Raw genomic sequence first — 21,132 nt, 5'->3', positions numbered from 1 at the left:
AAAGACTCTCCCACGATGGTGTTATGTGGAGGGAACACACTCCTAAATTTAATGACCCCATTTATTTATATAGTTTCTCTAAAACGTTCCAGCGTATTCAGGTTGACTGAGAACCAGTTGCACTGAAGACTAAAAGGCTACAAAGGAGGTGGGTAGATCAACCCAAAATGCATGACCGACTCAGTGACCACCATCATTCGAGGTTTCAAAGCACCATGTGCGAAAAATAGCCCAGGTGGGGAAAGCCCATGGAACAAGCTCTACCTCGGGCCAGTTTCCACTTCATCAGGGATGGGTCGTCATGTCTCTGCATGAAACAGAGAGGGGACACTATGGCTTAGGGGGCAAGAGACCCAAGGACATATGGACAGTCACTCACCAGCCAGGTAAACAGATTTCCTCCAGTCTGAAAGGCAGCACAGGAAATGGGTGAGCTAAGAATCAGAATGTCTCCTACAAATGTGACACAGAAACTTCTGGGAAAAGGACACAACATACCAAGATCTCCTTGGAGTTCATCTGAAAAAAAATTGAAAAATACTCTTAAACTCCCATCACTAAGAGCAGCAAAGACTGCACCTAGAAAACCCGCAAGAGCATCTATATGTCTCCATGAAGATCTAACTCCAGAACCCTTGAGCCTCCACAGCCCCACCTGTCCTCTTTGGTCCTCCTCAGCCCCCTGCTCCTGGCCAAGGTCCCTACTATCTGCTTCTCCTCTGCACCAGCTTCCTCACTTGTCTGCCTTGGCCCTGTCCTGCCTTACCTCTGGCCTTCAGTGCCTCCTCCTTTTTCTGCTGGTCCTGCTCCTTGTCTCTGTGCAGTTTCTCCCATTCCTGCATTTCCTCGAGCTTTGCAGTATGTTCTTTCATGATGTAAAAAGCAGCCCCAAGGAGTAGGAGCATCAGCACAGTCAGGATCACCATGAAAGCCAGCTTTCAGGGAGAACTCTGAGGGAAGAAGGGTACTGTGCCCAGCCAGACACCCCACCAGGGCACTGCTCAGGATGGCCCAGCCCAGCACACACAGGGACCCCCAACCAGACCATCCCACCCTTTTAGGAGTGAGAAGTAGTACTGACCTGGGATGAAAATGGCTATTGCCTTCTCCTGGCCTAGGATGGGGTTGAGGACTGAGCAGGTCACATTCCCTGAAGAGCTGTCCCTCACCACAAGAGCGGCCTCTATGGTGAACAGCCCTTCAGCATCTTGGGCTTGGGTCTCAGAGAACGTCAGGAACTTCTCTCCACTGAGAGCTCTCCACTGCACTTGGGGGTTTGGGAACCACCCTGGGGACATGCACACAACTCGGACCCCGTCCTCCTCTGGCCCTGTGATGTGCACTTGAGGGGCAGAGCCCACACCTGAAGAGAGAAGCTGGAGAGCACAGGGAGGCCATGCAGAGCACAGGGATTCCAGCAGAACCTTCCTGTACACAACTCCAAGGGCAGCATTGCATTTGGGGGGCTCCTTGTGGGGGTGGTTCCTACAAGATTAATGTAAGGGGTCCTGCCATGGGGAACAGAAGAAAGAAACATGGGGACCTGTGGCAGGCCCAGAGGGCAGGCAGTGCTCCCCAACCATGAGGTTGGGAATTTCATCACCCAGAGGGATAGAAGGAGGAATTTCATTCCATGACCCATCTTTCTCTGCTCTTCTCAACTCACACACTCTCCAGGGCATCTACGGGCACACCCACTATCACTCGGTCATCACTTCCACCAACCTACATATCTCCTGAGCTTGCTCCCTAATATCCACATCTCTGGTTCAGCTGTGCCAGGATTCCTCACAGATGCTTCAGGCTCAAATCCAGAACTAATTCATGTTTGGCCACATCTGTGACAGGATAATGAGGAAAATACCCCCAATCATTCAGCCTTCCTTACATCCAGCCAGCGTTCTGCCACATATTGTTAATGCCTTCACACTCTGCTTCTGGGCTCCAACCTGTGACTTGACTCAGCCACTGAGAGTTCAGGGAATATGACTCTAGCAGAGGTTGGAAACTGCTTGTACCATTGCCTTGCCCTCTGCCACAGGACAGACATCTTCAGGCTAGTGCAGCCTTTCCAGTTGAAGCTGTCCTAGATCAACCAGTAGCCACCTGGACAACACCAGCTGAGCAAACCCAGCCAAGTTTCACTGGCAGGACAAAATAGATTTAAAGTAAGAGGCTTATTGTCCCTGTTGAAAATAGGGAAAGAGAGTCCCTTCCCAGCCTTTTTTTGGTAACATTTACTCGAGGAAACTTGTCATTCTGGGTGTTTTCTCTATTCTTTGAAATGTATTTAAGTACTTTAAAACAAACAAACAAAAAAACACAAATGGGCCTTTTGCCAGCTCTGTGATCCAAGAACGTGTTTCTCAAGGAACCGGGAAGCCTCTCTTTGAACTGCTCACACCAAGGAAGACAGCAGCCCTCTCTCCCCCTTCTCTGCCAGGGTAGGAGCCTATCCTGAGTGGGCACCTTGATCCATGTGTAAAATCACTGCCTGTCATCATGATGGGAGAATTGGTAATAAATAAATAGATAGATAGATTATACACCACTGTAAGTTTTATTTGTCTGCAAAACTCTTTATCTCTCCTTCTATTCTGAATGATTCCCTTGCTGGGTTCTTGGCTGCAGATTTTTTTTTTTTTTTCCTTTTAGCACATTGAATATATCACACCACTCCATTCTGGCCTGCAGAGATTCTGTTGAAAATTCCACTGACCATAAATGACTCTTAATCTCACGAAACAAACTGAGGATTGCTGCGGGGAGGGGGGTTGGGAGAACGGGGGTTTGGTTATGGACATTGGGCAGTGTATGTGCTATGGTGAGTGCTGTGAAGTGTGTAAACCTGGCGATTCACAGACCGAACCCCTGGGGATAAAAATATATTATATGTTTATAAAAAAAAATTTTTAAAAAAAGGAAATTCCACTGAGTATATGTGAAAGTGTTGAATCACTATACTGCACACCTGAAATGAATATAACACTCTGTGTTAACTACACTGGAATTATTCTTTTTATTTTTATTATTATTATTTTTTTTTAATTTTTATTTTTTATAAACATATATTTTTATCCCCAGGGGTACAGGTCTGTGAATCACCAGGTTTACACACTTCACAGCACTCACCAAAGCACATACCCTCCCCAATGTCCATGATCCCACCCTCTTCTCCCAAACCCCCTCCCCCCAGCAACCCTCAGTTTGTTTTGTGAGATTAAGAGTCACTTATGGTTTGTCTCCCTCCCAATCCCATCTTGTTTCATTTATTCTTCTCCTACCCACTTAAGCCTCCATGTTGCATCACCACTTCCTCATATCAGGGAGATCATATGATAGTTGTCTTTCTCTGCTTGACTTATTTCGCTAAGCATGATTCGCTCTAGTTCCATCCATGTTGTCGCAAATGGCAAGATTTCATTTCTTTTGATGGCTGCATAGTATTCCATTGTGTATATATACCACATCTTCTTGATCCATTCATCTGTGGATGAACATCTAGGTTCTTTCCATAGTTTGGCTATTGTGGACATTGCTGCTATAAACATTCGGGTGCACGTGCCCCTTTGCGTCTCTATGTTTGTATCTTTAGGGTAAATACCCAATAGTGCAATTGTTGGGTCATAGGGCAGTTCTATTTTCAACATTCTGAGGAACCTCCATGCTGTTTTCCAGAGTGGCTGCACCAGCTTGCATTCCCACCAACAATGTAGGAGGGTTCCCCTTTCTCCACATCCTCACCAGCCTCTGTCATTTCCTGACTTCTTGATTTTAGCCATTCTGACTGGTGTGAGGTGATATCTCATTGTGGTTTTGATTTGTATTTCCCTGATGCCGAGTGATATGGAGCACTTTTTCATGTGTCTGTTGGCCATCTGGATGTCTTCTTTGCAGAAATGTCTGTTCATGTCCTCTGCCCATTTCTTGATTGGATTATTTGTTCTTTGGGTGTTGAGTTTGCTAAGTTCTTTATAGATTCTGGACACTAGTCCTTTATCTGATATGTCAGTTGCAAATATCTTCTCCCATTCTGTCAGTTGTCTTTTGATTTTGTTAACTGTTTCCTTTGCTGTGCAAAAGCTTTTGACCTTGGTGAAATCCCAATAGTTCATTTTTGCCCTTGCTTCCCTTGCCTTTGGCGTTGTTCCTAGGAAGATGTTGCTGCGGCAGAGGTCGAAGAGGTTGCTGCCTGTGTTCTCCTCAAGGATTTTGATGGATTCCTTTCGCACATTGAGGTCCTTCATCCATTTTGAGTCTATTTTTGTGTGTGGTGTAAGGAAATGGTCCAATTTCATTTTTCTACATGTGGCTGTCCAGTTTTCCTAGCACCATTTATTGAAGAGGCTGTCTTTTTTCCATTGGACATTCTTTCCTGCTTTGTCGAAGATGAGTTGACCATAGATTTGAGGGTCTATTTCTGGGCTCTCTATTCTGTTCCATTGATCTATGTGTCTGTTTTTGTGCCAGTACCATGCTGTCTTGATGATGACAGCTTTGTAATAGAGCTTGAAGTCCGGAATTGTGATGCCACCAACGTTGGCTTTCTTTTTCAATATCCCTTTGGCTATTCGAGGTCTTTTCTGGTTCCATATAAATTTTAGCATTATTTGTTCCATTTCTTTGAAAAAGATGGATGGTACTTTGATAGGAATTGCATTAAATGTGTAGATTGCTTTAGGTAGCATAGACATTTTCACAATATTTATTCTTCCAATCCAGGAGCATGGAACATTTTTCCATTTCTTTGTGTCTTCCTCAATTTCTTTCATGAGTACTTTATAGTTTTCTGAGTATAGATTCTGTGTCTCTTTGGTTAGGTTTATTCCTAGGTATCTTATGGTTGGATGCAATTGTAAATGGGATTGACTCCTTAATATCTCTTTCTTCTGTCTTGCTGTTGGTGTAGAGAAATGCAACTGATTTCTGTGCATTGATTTTATATCCTGACACTTTACTGAATTTCTGTATAAGTTCTAGCAGTTTTGGAGTGGAGTCTTTTGGGTTTTCCACATATAGTATCATATCATCTGCGAAGAGTGATAATTTGACTTCTTCTTTGCCGATTTGGATGCCTTTAATTTCCTTTTGTTGTCTGATTGCTGAGGCTAGGACCTCTAGTACTATGTTGAATAGCAGTGGTGATAATGGACATCCCTGCCGTGTTCCTGACCTTAGTGGAAAAGCTTTTAGTTTTTCTCCATTGAGAATGATATTTGCGGTGGGTTTTTCATAGATGGCTTTGATGATATTGAGGTATGTGCCCTCTATCCCTACACTTTGAAGAGTTTTGATCAGGAAGGGATGCTGTACTTTGTCAAATGCTTTTTCAGCATCTATTGATAGTATCATATGGTTCTTGTTCTTTCTTTTATTGATGTGTTCTATCACATTGACTGATTTGCGGATGTTGAACCAACCTTGCAGCCCTGGAATAAATCCCACTTGGTCGTGGTGAATAATCTTTTTAATGTACTGTTGAATCCTATTGGCTAGTATTTTGTTGAGTATTTTCGCATCTGTGTTCATCAAGGATATCGGTCTATAGCTCTCTTTTTTGGTGGGATCCTTGTCTGGTTTTGGGATCAAGGTGATGCTGGCCTCATAAAATGAGTTTGGAAGTTTTCCTTCCATTTCTATTTTTTGGAACAGTTTCAGGAGAATAGGAATTAGTTCTTCTTTAAATGTTTGGTAGAATTCCCCTGGGAAGCCGTCTGGCCCTGGGCTTTTGTTTGTTTGGAGATTTTTAATGACTGTTTCAATCTCCTTACTGGTTATGGGTCTGTTCAGGCTTTCTATTTCTTCCTGGTTCAGTTGTGGTAGTTTATATGTTTCTAGGAATGCATCCATTTCTTCCAGATTTTCAAATTTATTGGCGTAGAGTTGCTCATAGTATGTTCTTATAATAGTTTGTATTTCTTTGGTGTTAGTTGTGATCTCTCCTCTTTCATTCATGATTTTATTTATTTGGGTCCTTTCTCTTTTCTTTTTGATAAGTCGGGCCAGGGGTTTATCAATTTTATTAATTCTTTCAAAGAACCAGCTCCTAGTTTTGTTGATTTGTTCTATTGTTTTTTTGGTTTCTATTTCATTGATTTCTGCTCTGATCTTTATGATTTCTCTTCTCCTGCTGGGCTTAGGGTTTCTTTCTTGTTCTTTCTCCAATTCCTTTAGGTGTAGGGTTAGGTTGTGTACCTGAGACCTTTCTTGTTTCTTGAGAAAGGCTTGTACCGCTATATATTTTCCTCTCAGGACTGCCTTTGTTGTGTCCCACAGATTTTGAACCGTTGTATTTTCATTATCATTTGTTTCCATGATTTTTTTCAATTCTTCTTTAATTTCCCGGTTGACCCATTCATTCTTTAGAAGGATACTGTTTAGTCTCCATGTATTTGGGTTCTTTCCAAACTTCCTTTTGTGGTTGAGTTCTAGCTTTAGAGCATTGTGGTCTGAAAATATGCAGGGAATGATCCCAATCTTTTGATACTGGTTGAGTCCTGATTTAGGACCGAGGATGTGATCTATTCTGGAGAATGTTCCATGTGCACTAGAGAAGAATGTGTATTCTGTTGCTTTGGGATGAAATATTCTGAATATATCTGTGATGTCCATCTGGTCCGGTGTGTCGTTTAAGGCCTTTATTTCCTTGCTGATCTTTTGCTTGGATGACCTGTCCATTTCAGTGAGGGGAGTGTTAAAGTCCCCTCCTATTATTGTATTATTGTTGATGTGTTTCTTTGATTTTGTTATTAATTGGTTTATATAGTTGGCTGCTCCCACGTTGGGGGCATAGATATTTAAAATTGTTAGATCTTCTTGTTGGACACACCCTTTGAGTATGATATAGTGTCCTTCCTCATCTCTTATTATAGTCTTTGGCTTAAAATCTAATTGATCTGATATAAGGATTGCCACTCCTGCTTTCTTCTGATGTCCATTAGCATGGTAAATTTTTTTCCACCCCCTCACTTTAAATCTGGAGGTGTCTTCGGGCTTAAAATGAGTTTCTTGGAGGCAACATATAGATGGGTTTTGTTTTTTTTATCCATTCTGATACCCTGTGTCTTTTGACAGGGGCATTTAGCCCATTAACATTCAGGGTAACTATTGAGAGATATGAATTTAGTCCCATTGTATTGCCTGTAAGGTGACTGTTACTGTATATGGTCTCTGTTCCTTTCTGATCTACCACTTGTAGGCTCTCTCTTTGCTTAGAGGACCCCTTTCAATATTTCCTGTAGAGCTGGTTTGGTATTTGCAAATTCTTTCAGTTGTTGTTTGTCCTGGAAGCTTTTAATCTCTCCTTCTATTTTCAATGATAGCCTAGCTGGATATAGTATTCTGGGCTGCATGTTTTTCTCGTTTAGTGCTCTAAAAATATCATGCCAGTTTTTTCTGGCCTGCCAGGTCTCTGTGGATAAGTCAGCTGCCAATCTAATATTTTTACCATTGTAGGTTACAGACTTCTTTTCCCGGGCTGCTTTCAGGATTTTCTCTTTGTCACTGAGACTTGTAAATTTTACTATTAGGTGACGGGGTGTGGGCCTATTCTTATTGATTTTGAGGGGCGTTCTCTGAACCTCCTGAATTTTGATGCTCATTCCCTTTGCCATATTGGGGAAATTCTCCCTAATAATTCTCTCCAGTATACCTTCTGCTCCCCTCTCTCTTTCTTCTTCTTCTGGAATCCCAATTATTCTAATGTTGTTTCGTCTTATGGTGTCACTTATCTCTCGAATTCTCCCCTCGTGGTCCAGTAGCTGTTTGTCCCTCTTTTGCTCAGCTTCTTTATTCTCTGTCATTTGGTCTTCTATATCACTAATTCTTTCTTCTGCCTCATTTATCCTAGCAGTTAGAGCCTCCATTTTTGATTGCACCTCATTAATAGCTTTTTTGATTTCAACTTGGTTAGATTTTAGTTCTTTTATTTCTCCAGAAAGGGCTTTTATATCTCTTGAGAGGGTTTCTCTAATATCTTCCATGCCTTTTTCGAGCCCGGCTAGAACCTTGAGAATTGTCATTCTGAACTCTAGATCTGACATATTACTGATGTCTGTATTGATTAGGTCCCTAGCCTTCGGTACTGCCTCTTGTTCTTTTTTTTGTGTTGAATTTTTACGTCTTGTCATTTTGGCCAGATAAGAGTAAATGAAGGGGCAAGTAAAATACTAAAAGGGTGGCAACAACCCCAGGAAAATATGCTTTAACCAAATTAGAAGAGATCCAAAATCTTGAGTGGGGAGAAAGGGGATAAAAAAAGGTTCAAAAAGGAAGAAAGAAAAAAAAAGAACAAAGAAAAGAAAAAAAAAAAAAGAAAAGAAAAAAATTTTTTAAAAAAGAAAACACCTGAGAAAAATGTAAAAAAGAAAAAATATATATATTAGATAAACTAGTAAAAAATCGTTAAAAAAGAAAAAGGTAACAGTTAAAAAAAAAAAATTTACCCGAAGGCGAGAAGAAAAAAAAAAAAAAATGAAAAAGAAAAAATTAAATTAACTGCAAGACTAAAAAAAATCACAGGAAAAAAGCCATGAGTTCCGTGCTTGGCTTTCTCCTCCTCTGGAATTCTGCTGCTCTCCTTGGTATTGAAACCGCACTCCTTGGTAGGTGAACTTGGTCTTGGCTGGATTTCTTGTTGATCTTCTGGGGGAGGGGCCTGTTGTAGTGATTCTCAAGTGTCTTTGCCCCAGGCGGAATTACACCGCCCTTACCCGGGGTGAGTAACCCGCTCGGGTTTGCTTTCAGGAGCTTTTGTTCCCTGAGCGCTTTCCGTAGAGTTCCAGAGGATGGGAATACAAATGGCGGCCTCCTGGTCTCCGGCCCGGAGGAGCCGAGAGCCCAGGGCCCCACTCCTCAGGGCGCCTTCAGAGAACAGCGCCCAATCACTCCCGTCTGCCTGACCTCCGGCCGCGCCCCGAGCTCACCGAGCCTGCGACCGGTTCAAGGTCACCCCGAGCTGCGAGCTTACTGTCGGCTCTGTCTCTGCAGCTGGCTTTCCCGTTCCAATACCCGCAAGCTCTGCGACACTCAGACACCCCCGATCCTTCTGTGACCCTGCGGGACCTGAGGCCACGCTGACCCCGCGTGGGCTTCGCCCCGGTTTAGCCTCTGGAGCGATGTCCGTCAGCGGATCAGACTTTTAAAAGTCCTGATTTTGTGCGGGGTTGCTCCGCTGCTTGCCGGGAGCCGGCCCCTCCCCCCGGGGTCTATCTTCCCGTCGCTTTGGATTCACTTCTCCGCCGGTCCTACCTTTCAGAAAGTGGTTGTTTTTCTGTTTCCAGAATTGCTGTTCTTCTCTTCGATCTGCCGATGGATTTTCAGGTGTTTGCAATCTTTAGATAAGCTACCTAGCTGATCTCCGGCTAGCTGAAGCAGTCTCAGCTTGCTACTTCTCCGCCATCTTGACTCCTCCCTATTCTTTTTATTTTTAAGGTAGGAGAATTTGGTTTTCCTCAGAATAAAGCCAATTAGCTAACTTATATGCTCACCCAATTTCCAAGCAAATAAAAGATGCACCACCTAAGACAAATAGTGCTGGCAAGTCCAGCTACTTGAGGGCTCATAACTGTTGATCCTGAGAACGTATATAGAATGAGTTCTGTCTGCATATGGAAAAGATGAGATTTCTTCTGTCTTTGCATTTCTTGATAGAATCTCTGTAATGCACAGCACATTATAGAAAAAGGAGCTTTCTTCCTTCTATCTTAGAGACAAGATTCTGAGTTGGAAGATTATGGGGGGGTTGTTTTTTTTGGTTTGGTTTGGTTTGGTTTGGTTTTTTTCTTTTCTTTATGGCATAACAGTACTCATTGTTTTTGTACCACACCCAGTGCTCCATGCAATACATACCCTCCTTAATACCCACCACCTGGTACCCCAACCTCCCACACCCCCGCCACTTCAAACCCCTCAGATTGTTTTTCAGAGTCCATAGTCTCTCATGATTCACCTCCCTTTCCAATTTACCCCAATTCCCTTCTCCTCTCTAACACCCCTTGTCCTCCATGACATTTGTTATGCTCCACAAATAAGTGAAACATATGATAATTGACTCTCTCTGCTTGACTTACTTCACTCAGCCTAATCTCCTCCAGTCCCGTCCATGTTGCTACAAAAGTTGAGTATTCATCCTTTCTGATGGAGGCATAATACTCCATAGTGTATATGGACCACATCTTCCTTATCCTTTCATCCGTTGAAGGGCATCTTGGTTCTTTCCACAGTTTGGCGACCGAGGCCATTGCTACTATAAACAATGGGGTACAGATGGCCCTTCTTTTCACTTTATCTGTATCTTTGGGATAAATATCCAGTAGTGCAATGGCAGGGTCATAGGGAAGATCTATTTTTAATTTCTTGAAGATGGAAGACCATTCCATGCTCTTGGATCAGAAGAATAAACATTGTTAAAATGTCTATACTGCTTAGAGCAATCTATACTTTTAATGCATTTCCGATCAAAATTCCACTGGTATTTTTCAAAGAGCTGGATCAAATAATCCAAAAATTGGTATGGAATTAGAAGAGACCCCGAATCGCTAAGGAAATGTTGAAAAACAATAATAAAACTGAGGGCATCACATTACCTGATTTCAAGCTTTACTACAAAGCTGTGATCACCAAGACAGCATGGTACTGGCACAAAAACAGACACATAGACCAGTGGAATAGAGTGGAGAGCCCAGTCATGGACCCTCCACTCTATGGTGAAATAATCTTCGACAAAGCAGGAAAAAATATAGAGTGGAAAAAAGGCAGTCTCTTCAATAAATGGTGCTGGAAAAATTGGACCGCTATATGCAGTAGAATGAAACTCAACCATTCTCTTACACCATAAAGATAAACTCAAAATGGATAAATGACTTCAATGTGAGACAGGAATCCATCAGAATGCTAGAGGAGAACATAGGCAGTAACCTCTTTGATATCAGCCACAGCAACTTCTTTCAAGATATGTCTCCAAAGACAAAGGAAACAAAAGCGAAAATGAACTTTAAGGACTTCAGGAAGATTATGTTTTTAATTATATTTCCCCTATGTGACCGAAGATTTATGAGCAGGACCTGTTAAGATTAGCTGAACACAGCCCAGATGAGCTGAACTCCCTGAATGCCAGATTAAATACATGCTTGTTGTTATAGGCCACTGAGATTTCTTTGTCTTTGTTCCACAGCATTATGGCAGCAATCTGCAGCTTACACATAAAATCAATATTTCTACCACTAAAAAGCCAAAAAAAACCCAAAAACAAAAACAAAACTGTGAGTACCTGAATTCCCTTCTCTCCATGCCTCCAAACTGTCCTTGTCCCCAAATCTCCTCAGTAAACTCAGTTTAAAGTAAAGTAAAGTAAAAAGTAAAGTAAAGTAAACTCAGTTTACTTTCCAATTCTCTCTGATGCTGTAGTGCTCCTTTCCCACCACACTGCCCCTACATGAATGCAGGGGGCCATCCTCTCCACCCCATAACTACATCCAGGCCTCCAGTCTTGCTCATCTTCCATATACCCTTGATTACAGCTGCTAAATCAAAACTGCCCTCACACACCTCACTCCACTGCTCTGTTTAAAATTCCTAGCCCTGCATCTAAACAGCATAAGAGCACATGACGTCTTTGGTGGTCTAATTTTACCACCCCCACTACCCCGCAAACAAAACTCCTATCCACTTCGTCCCCAATCCCACCATCTGCAATTGTCAGGGAGTACACACTCCATTCCCAGTACAATTCTGTTGACTGCTCAGAACTACAATCACCAGCTGTGTATGCCCCCACACAGATCCATCAACCAAAAGGCCATTTCAGAACACTGTCTGCTTCACCCAAATGTCTTCTCAAGTGTGCGTTACTCATGGGATTCTCCTGATACATCCCTTCTCTGTCCACCTGGACCAGGAACACCTCTATATTTTAGATAGTCACCTCTCACCACCGTCCTATTCACCTCTACACTGATCATGTGGCCTCTTTCTCTGCCCAGACACACCAGCCACACTCCTCCCTCAGGTGTCTCACACGGTGTTCTTTTTCTTGAAACTCTCATCCCTAGAATATTTATTTGGCTAAGTCTCTACTCATCACCATTTAACATTGTCTATAAACTATCTATTTGGCCATTTATTGTCTGTATAATATAAACTCTACAAGGAAGGGATATTTATTTGTTACACTGAGTTATCCAGGTGCAGATAACAATAGCTATCATGTACCAGGAGTTCTATATATTTATACTGAATAAATGAAGAGTGAAAGACCCTCCTTTCCCTCTTGTATAAATTCAGGGCTATGAACTTAGACCCTGAGGTAGCTCCGAATTCCAATACTGCAGGTCTCTAAATATCGATCAGCACCCACCTGCCACCTTCAATTCCAAACCGGCCTCTTCATAAAAGATTCCCATTCTGAAGAAGAAGGTATACAGCCCGTTGTCGAAAGCCTGGACATTGTGGATGCGCACAGCAGCCTCCCCCTGGGTGAGGAAATCCTTCACCAGTGAGGTTCGCCCTCTGTACTGAGCCAACTGCTCTTCTCTCTACTCCCGCTGGTTTTGATAGATGAACACTGCTTCTGAGAACTTGGAGCGGAACCACCGCAGCTCCATATTCTCCACATCCATGGCCGGGGACACATGACATGGCAGCATGATGTCCACACCCAGCGCTGCCACAATGGGTTCTGAGGGGCCAATCACCATAAACTCCTCTGTGGACACAGACATAGGACTGAGAAAGCAGAAGAGATGCAGGACAGGGAAGGGAACATGCTGTCAGGAGGGAGGCCCTGAATGAGGGACTCAGCTGTGAGAACTCCTAATAGATCAATTTTATCCTAAAACAGCTTTGAAACACAGAAATGGTGTAAAGAGACTCCTCAATAGCCTGTGTCCTGACTCCAGGCCCATCCATGAAGGATGCTCTGACTCAGTCGTTCTAAACTTCCACAGGCATCACTATCACCAGGAAGGCCTGTGAAACAGATTGCTGGGCTCTATCCCCAGGACTCCTTGTTCAGTAGATTTAGAGTGAGTCCAAAAATGTGAATTTCTAAGAAGGTGGTGAGAAGCTGATACTGATGTCCCAGCGACCATACTCTGAGAACCACAGCACAACCTGCCTCTTCTTAGGACAGGACTAAAAACTCACCAAAGAGCACTACTGTGGCTGAGTGGTAACACCCTACTTATTGAACCACACCTGGAACTTCCCAACACCCACTCCTAAAGTTATTGTTTTTGCCCACGTATTTGTCTTCTACTGAATTATACGTGTGCTAGAAAATAGACCTCACAGCTACTTCCATTAAAACCTGCCTTCACTCCACTGCTCACAGGACCCAAATCACTATCTGTTCCCAAAGAGGGTTCATCCCACTGTCCTGTGCCCCTTGCGGCCTTAGTCTTCTGAGACCTGGTAGATGTGTCACACCAGGACACTTCTGCAGGACAAACATCACCTGACAAACAAACACGGACTTCTCAGCTCCTGTGCTACTCAGTTTGGCTGAGTCATCATCTGTCTCACCTGGGGGATGACAATTACTAGTCTCCCTGTGACATCCTCTCTCCAGTCAGTGTCTGTGAACCTTTAAACCTGTAACCAAAACTATGTCCCTCCTCTACCAAAGCCCTTCAGTGATTCTGCAGTTGCCCGAGTGATCCAAAGCCCATTAAGGAAGACCCTCCCTGCTCTCTGATCCCCAACTCCTGCTTCTCTCCCCGTCATTCACTCTGCTCCAGCCAACACTCGCCTCCTCTGCTCCATGAACACCCAGGCCCACTACTAGCTTTGTCTGGCACTCCTCACTGTGGAGAACCTCTTTCCACGGGATCCAGACAAGTTACCCCCACCTCCTCCATGTCTTTGTTCCCATCACACTGCATACAGTGACCACCTTATGGAGCACTGCTGCCTGCCCACTAGCCATCCTGCAGCCCTGACTGCCCCACCTACTCTATGTCCTTGTCCCATGCTCTCCACACCTCTAACAGACATAGATTGTACAGGGTTGTGGTATTCAGTGCTCACTGTCCCTGCCAGAAAGTAAGCTCTGTAAAGATAGAGACTGTCTGCTCTGTACACAGAATAGCACCTAACATGTACTCAGTGCCCTATAAATATTTGTGAAATAGAAGTACCAGTAAAGCCAGGAAACAAAAAATAAAAAGACAATTATTTTCATACTTTTCATAGTTAAATCCACATTTTTTACTTGATAAGACATAAACTCATTAGAGAACTGTCATGCTCCCCTGCCCTTACATTGCAGTTCTGGGATTCTTCTTATGTGTTTAATTTCAAATAGCAGTTGGGGATCTCCAGAATCTGGGTAGAGCCAGGCCTCCACCAATATCCATGTGTCCTGATGGAGATGCCAGCAGATCTCCGGGGCCTATCACCCACCCGAGGGAGACACAGGGAGGGGGAAGGGACACACTCACCTGCAGAGCCCCGAGCAGGCAGCTGCAAGAGGGGAAGCAGGGAGGGGAGATGGGCAAGCAAGGAGTCCCTGCAGCAATCCTCCATTTCCTCAGAGCTGGGGGGGGGGGGGGCGGTCACAGGACAGGAGGCAGGTGACACATGCAGAGAGGAGGCAGGGCCAGCTCACAGTTCTGGTCCTCAGAGCAGATAGCAGGGGTCCGGGCTGGCAACAGTCCCTAGCAGGAGCACAGCCTTTCCTACCACTCAGTATGCTGAGAGGTCGCACAACCCTGATGCCAAGAAAGCCCTCCCAGCCCTTTGGAAACTTTCCCAGCCTGCTCTGCCCACAGGACCACACCCTTCCCGCCTCAGCACAGAGGCCTCCTCCATGTCTGCATGAGTCACAGGACACCACAGAGGTCCAGGGACACAAGGCGTAGGCTCAGTGCCCTCCCCATGAAGCACACACCAGCTGTGTTGTGACCAGGGAATGACTGAGAAGCATGAGAGTCAGACTGCTTCCTCCTCCAGGACACTTTGGCTCTCACCACATGCACGTTGTTCTGGGGTCCTTCGATAGGTGAGTTCACCCTGATTTCAACTCCTGCCTCTTGCAACCCTTTTCTGCTCAGGACCAAGGACGAGGACTTGCTCATAGCTGAAGCCAGACAATTCCCCATTAACGGTTAATCCTCATCTTCTCTATCTTTGAGCTCAGAGTTTCTGCCTCAGGATAAAGGATCCCAGCAGAGCAGTGGGAAGCACAGGGGGAGCCAATGGTCTTGGCAGGGACAGGTTCTGAGGCTGACTGCTAAGGTCTCCTCCATACTCAGCCACGAGCTGTGGGAATCACCTGAGGCAAGTTTCTTGACCTGCTCTGCCCCAGGTCCTATCTGCCATACAGAGAGAGTAATGAGACCTCATCCCACAGTATAAGAAGTATCCTATCAATTTATGTATGGCGAGTCAGTGCACATTAGAACAGTGCCTGTTCCTAGGAATGCTACAGAAATGTCATTGTGTAAATGATGAAATGCAGCCCCCACTGTAGTAGTCCTGGGTCCTCTCAGAGCCTCATTATTATCCAACACCAGCCCTCCAGCCCCATTACGATCTCGGAGACCTCCTCCCAGCCAGCTGCTCCCCACTTTCCTCTTCTTTCCAGCAAGTGTCTTCAGAAGCCACTCACCTGCTTGTAAACCTGGGCCTTCTATACCATCTCTAAGTCGGTACTGTTAGACCTCAACCAGCCCCAAATCTGCTCTCAGAGACTGCACATGCGGTTCACTGCTCATGCCCCAAAGCCTGCTCCAGATCCAACATTGGTGCCCCAGGTTCCTCTTGTCTAAGAGGCAGGTGGTTCCAGGAGAGTGGAGAAGCACAGCCTGGCACAGGTTGCAGAAATCTCAGCTGAACCAGGGTCCTGGGGCACTCAGCACTCCCAGACAGAAGAATCCTGTGCTGACTCCTTCCACCATTTAAAGGGAAAGCTTATGAAACACAACCCTAGCAGACTCTGCCCTGCCCTCTGGATGGTACACCCTAGTTATCAGGAAGGAAACGCATGAACAGAGCAACAGAAACAGGGCAGGTACAGATACCCAGACCCACTCTTCAGGGGGACACACAGAGACACAGACACCATATCCTTTGCTGAAGAGCTGCCACTCTCCAGGTTGGCTAGCTTCTAGACCAGAAGCAAGGAGTGTGTGTATCACAGCAAAGACAAATACCTAGCTCTTTGCACAGGGCAGTTCACTACCAAAATACTCTATGTCGGTTTCTAAATACTGACGGCAGGAGACTTTGAAAAGCCCCCGTGCAGCTGCTTTGCTTTTTTTCATCAGGAGATGATCCAGGTGCTCCCACAGCATGGCAATGGAAGGGTTAAGCCTGACCATCACAGAATCTTCCAGGACCAGTTCCTGGACAATGGCCCTGCCCCAAGCTGAATGAACAGCACCCTGTGGCTTCTTAATACTATACTATCACACAAGGCCTGGGTGCACCATTTAGCCCCTCACCATCAGGCCACAATGTGCAGCAGGAAAGGCAGATTCCGTGTCTCTGAATGAACACCGTGAAGCACTAGGACTTCCTTTCCAGACTCTCCCTTCCTGCAGTTCCCCATCTCAGTAAAGGACACCAGGGGTCACCCAGTTATGCCTGCCAGATGTCTGGTCTGAGATATTAAACTCTGGGCAAACCTGGGGCTTCTACATATACCTGAGTACATCCCACGTTATCATCACCAAAGGTCTATTCTGCCAATATCCACTTAGACTCAGAAATATTGGGAAAATTCACCTCAAGTGAAATAAAACAGACAAGGGACAGGTCCACTCTCCACTGCCACCACCAATCTTTGCCCAATGGGGAGATTCCTTAAGGCCCGAGAACATAGTGGAATTTTTCAAAAAGTCAGAGGGAAGAAAGCCAAATTTTATTGAGTACCTACTAAGTGCCAGGAACTGGACTACACAAGTTGTACCTATGACACTTCATTCTCACGCACGCTGAGATGAAAGAAGACAGGAGTCCTGCCTGTTACCTTTCATCCAGGAACTTCCTGGAGGGGGGAGGGCTGGAACTGCAGGGACAGGGTTCCCCACACCCTCACATGCCCCAGTCCTCAAGCCCAGCTCAGCCCCGGCTCCACACAACTCAGGGTGAAAGAGGAACAGGAAGGGGACCTTGGACTCAGACATGGCCCAGCATGATTGGGCCAGAAAGCTTATCTTCCCTGAATGCAGCCTCTGGATCTCATGTTGTGAGGGGAGGGGAGGGGAAGGAATGACAAAGCACAGGGAAGGTTTTCCTGAAGGACGCTGGAGGGACACCTGAAGACGCTGCAGGAAGAGCACCAAAGAGCAGACTTCACTGTCTTCCCCCCCTGCTCAGCGTGCTCAAATTCCAACTGCTTTATCCACAAACACTGTTCATTCATTCACTTATTTGCAGAGCATAACAAATAACATGGAGGATGTAGGGAGATGGAGAGAAGGGATTGAGGGAAATTGGAAGGGGAGATGAACCATGAGGGACTATGTACTCTGAAAAACAACCTGAGGGTTTTGAAGGGGCAGGGGCTGGGAGCCTGGGGGAACCAGGTGGTGGGTATTATGGAGGGCACGGATTGCATGGAGCACTGGGTGTGGTGTAAAAACAATGAATTCTGTTATTCTGAAAATATATACATAAATAAATAAATAAATAAATAAATAAATAAAACACTGTTCATTGTCCATGAATGATTTTTCTTGCTCAAAATAAATTATGCTGATGGAAGTAGGAATAATATTATACTTTCTACTTCCACAGTTATATGATACATCATATGTTTAGTTGCCTCAAGTTTTTTTTGAGCAATTCCAGAAAATGTGCCATAAAACACGGGCTACACTAAAATCAAGTGTGATTTCATAATGTGCCAGTTGGAGGAATGGATTAAACCCACTTATTACAGACATCCAATAAAACAAAGTTTAATTTAGGTTTGGTGGCTGGAGAACTGTCATTTTCTTTTAGCAAGATCGTGTCACCACAATTTTTCATTGTCCTTCAAAGATTTTCCTCCACCAGATCACTTGAAGTAGCCAACACCTTTTTCATGTAGGTCAAGATTTATTAACTTGAATTCTAACAGTTCATAGATGGGCCGTTAGAGACCTTTCTTTAGCATTACAGCAGGTGACAGAATAGCACAAGTGTTTGGTTTCTCTTCCCAGAGCAGCCCTGGGGATTTAGACCAGGCTCAATATAAAAAACAAGTAGGGGTCTATCAACTTACCAGGGGCAGAATGTACTGAGCTTGGCGCGTGCCCCACACTCCAGGAGGAGGATCCTCAAGTTTGGGAGTCCCAGGGAGCTCAGAGTTCTCTTGCTGAACTCTCAGGTTAGACAGTGCGTAAGGTGTTTCTTTTTCTCTGCCCCCTATCCTTGCCTTTCCCTTCCCCCACTATCCCTTCCTGGTCCCAGATGTCCTAACTCAGAGGACCCTGCACTGTGGCTTCATAGCTATGGGGTCCTCCAGCCACAGCCCACAGAGCCAAGTAGCCTTCCACTCACCCCTTTCCACCTCTACCCTCTCCGCCACAGGAGTGACAGCTGAGTGTTACCACCACTGTAGAAGCCAGGGTAACAGGCCCCACCAATCTGCCTGGGCGCTGGTCTCCCTGAAAACCAATATACACCTCTTCAGATGTAAACATGGATGGATCACTTTGGCGTCTGGTGTGCTGTGTAGGGGAACCTTTGTTGGGTTTTGAAATCCTACTAGTTTTAAACGGAAAGGGGGAGACAAATGGAAGAAATCATTCTGCCATGATGCTGACCTCACTCCTCCCAAGAATGATGGTTTTATCCATTCTTTCTGGAATTACATGGGCAGCTGGTCCACTAGTTTCAAAAGATTCCTTTTTTGTGTGGATAATTTGTATCACATCCATACCTTCCTTTCCTCTCCATTTCATAGAAAATATATCCATAGCCCATCTAACAGTAATCCAGTGTCATAAAACCACAAGTACACACCCCACCAAACAGGAGAACTGATCCAGGAGGACAAGACTGGACTCCAACACTGAAGGGTATCTCTTTAGCATCTGAAATCATCTACACCCACCCACCCACCTACGTGATTTTCACCACCCCATCTGCACCCGCCACCACTGAGGGGGCCAACATCTGTGTCAACACAGCAAGCTGAAGAGAGGTAAGCCACCCTGGAGCAGCAGTAGGAGGGCCCAGAAAGAACTCAAAGTAACTCACAAGGCAGGAACTTCTCCTTCCACTAATCTACAAAAGAACCATGTTTCTTGTTAAGGCTTTGAGAAGTCTGAAAACACTATGGTCTGTATCTAGTCTTCTGAAATACACTGATGCAAGGGTTACAGGGAAATATGTTTTGGAAACATTCCCTGATGCATTTATTACACACACACACGCACACACACACACACACACACACACACACGGGCATCACACTACAGCCTTCCCATAAAAGCCAAGCCATAAAGCTTACCACCACCGAGAGGCTGTGTAACAACCTGAAAAGAAGAATCTATGCCCAGATTCCACTCAAATTATGTTTTCTCAATCCTTATCCACATATCCATCATAAAAGTTAGGTTTTCTTGAAAAGAATGGGGGAGATCAAAATACAAGTACACAAGGCATACTTTAGAACACATACTTTAAAACACTGGCACCTGCAACAGTCAGTTGAGCATCTGGCTCCTGATTTGGGCTCAAGTCATAATCTCAGAGTGGTTGGATCCAGCCCCCCTTTCAGGCTCCAGATTCAGCATGGAATCTGCTTGAAATTTTCAACACTCCATCCACTCCAATGGCTCTAAATAAATAACTAAATAAATACAATCCTTTTTTAAAAGATTTTATTTATTTGAGAGAGACACAGAGAGAGTGAGAGACAGCAAGAGCAGGGAGGAGAGGGAGAAGCAGTGTCCCCGCTGAGCAGGGAGTCCAATGTGGGGTTTGATCCAAGGACCCTGGGGTCATGACCTGAGCTAAAGGCAGCTGCTTAAGAAAATGAGCCAACCAGGGGCCCCTAAAAATCTTTTTTTTTTTTAAATTCAAGAAAAAAAAAGCCAAACTGTGGAAGGAACCAAGATGTCCTTCAGCAGATGAATATATAAAGCAGATGTGGTTCATATATATAATGGAATATGATTCAGCCATCAGAAATGATGAATACCCCCCATTTGCACTGACCTGGATGGAACTGGAGGGGATTATGCTAAGTGAAATAAGTCAAGCAGACAACGATCACATGGTTTCACTCATATGTGCAACATAAGGAATAGCATGGAAGACTTTAGGGGAAAGAAGGGAAAACTGAAGTAAGGGGAATAAGACAGGGGACAAACTATGAGAGACTATGGACTCCAAGTAAGCATCTGAGGATTTCAGAAGGGTGGGGGTGGGAGGATGGGGTAGCCTGGAGATAGATATTAAGGAGGGGACATGTGATGAGCACTGGGTGTTACATGCAAATAATGAATCACGGAACACTAAACTAATGATGTACTGCATGATGACTAACATAACACATAAAAAATATTTTATCAGTATGCTTCATGGGAAAAATATTTTAAAGTTAATTAATGAATGAATTAGATTATGCTCATCAATTCAGCAGAGAAGGGGAACTGTGAAATATGATTCTTTGATCATTACTTTTTACATACATCCCAAGAATCAGCAAGGGTCTCTAAGGAGCCTCACACATCTGGACTCCTGGTTTCCTTCACCTCTGGCTTCCCTTTCTCTACATTGACAGTTTATATCTCTGATTGTAAACAGAAACAGCCAAAAAGAAAAAGCGCATATTACACAGGTTCAAAGGGCCCAGATTCTTAACCGATCCCAGTACTAAAGGAACCTCTGCATAAATTTTCCTTGTTTAGGATCCCCAGACCACACTCCTGTCCCCACACCACTGGAAGATTAAGATGATCTCATTATCAGAGGCAAATCTGGTTACATGATTACTTTCAAACACCTTAAAAAAAGTATAAGTCCTCTCAGAAATCTCTCAAACAGGTATCAGGAGTTTATTACTTTTCATACATGCAAATAACTTGCACACCTTCTTGTAAAATGCCTCTTGTATACTTCTACTATATGCCTCTTGTATACTTCCACAGATTTGTGGTCTCACTTCCACCACTCTTATCCACTGATAATCTCTCC

General features: G+C 44.4%; 2 protein-coding genes and 2 pseudogenes across 4 annotated transcripts in view; 2 read left to right on the top strand and 2 right to left on the bottom strand.

The window, feature by feature from the left end:
• The window catches only part of LOC309865789 (butyrophilin subfamily 3 member A3-like), a 488,935-nt gene that overhangs the window by 28,105 nt on the left and 439,698 nt on the right, over window positions 1-21,132 (top strand). The window lies entirely within an intron of this gene.
• LOC309865779 (butyrophilin-like protein 1) overlaps window positions 1-21,132 on the bottom strand; it is a 507,893-nt gene that overhangs the window by 157,032 nt on the left and 329,729 nt on the right. The gene's annotated exons all lie outside the window — the stretch shown is intronic.
• Window positions 1-21,132, top strand: part of LOC309865157 (CREB-regulated transcription coactivator 2 pseudogene) — a 296,465-nt pseudogene that overhangs the window by 6,246 nt on the left and 269,087 nt on the right. The window lies entirely within an intron of this gene.
• Window positions 232-14,653, bottom strand: LOC309865815 (butyrophilin-like protein 1; annotated as a pseudogene). The gene is made up of 6 exons (XR_014316689.1): window positions 14,439-14,653; window positions 12,356-12,703; window positions 1,082-1,363; window positions 767-967; window positions 499-519; window positions 232-406 (listed from the first exon to the last, which is right to left on the bottom strand). The product of XR_014316689.1 is annotated as a butyrophilin-like protein 1 (transcript).

The sequence above is a fragment of the Mustela nivalis genome (genome assembly GCF_964662115.1).
Source record: "Mustela nivalis genome assembly, chromosome: 5".
Lineage (NCBI taxonomy): Eukaryota > Metazoa > Chordata > Mammalia > Carnivora > Mustelidae > Mustela > Mustela nivalis.
Note: the sequence above shows the minus strand (reverse complement) of the source record. Positions and strands in the feature narration are given on the sequence as shown.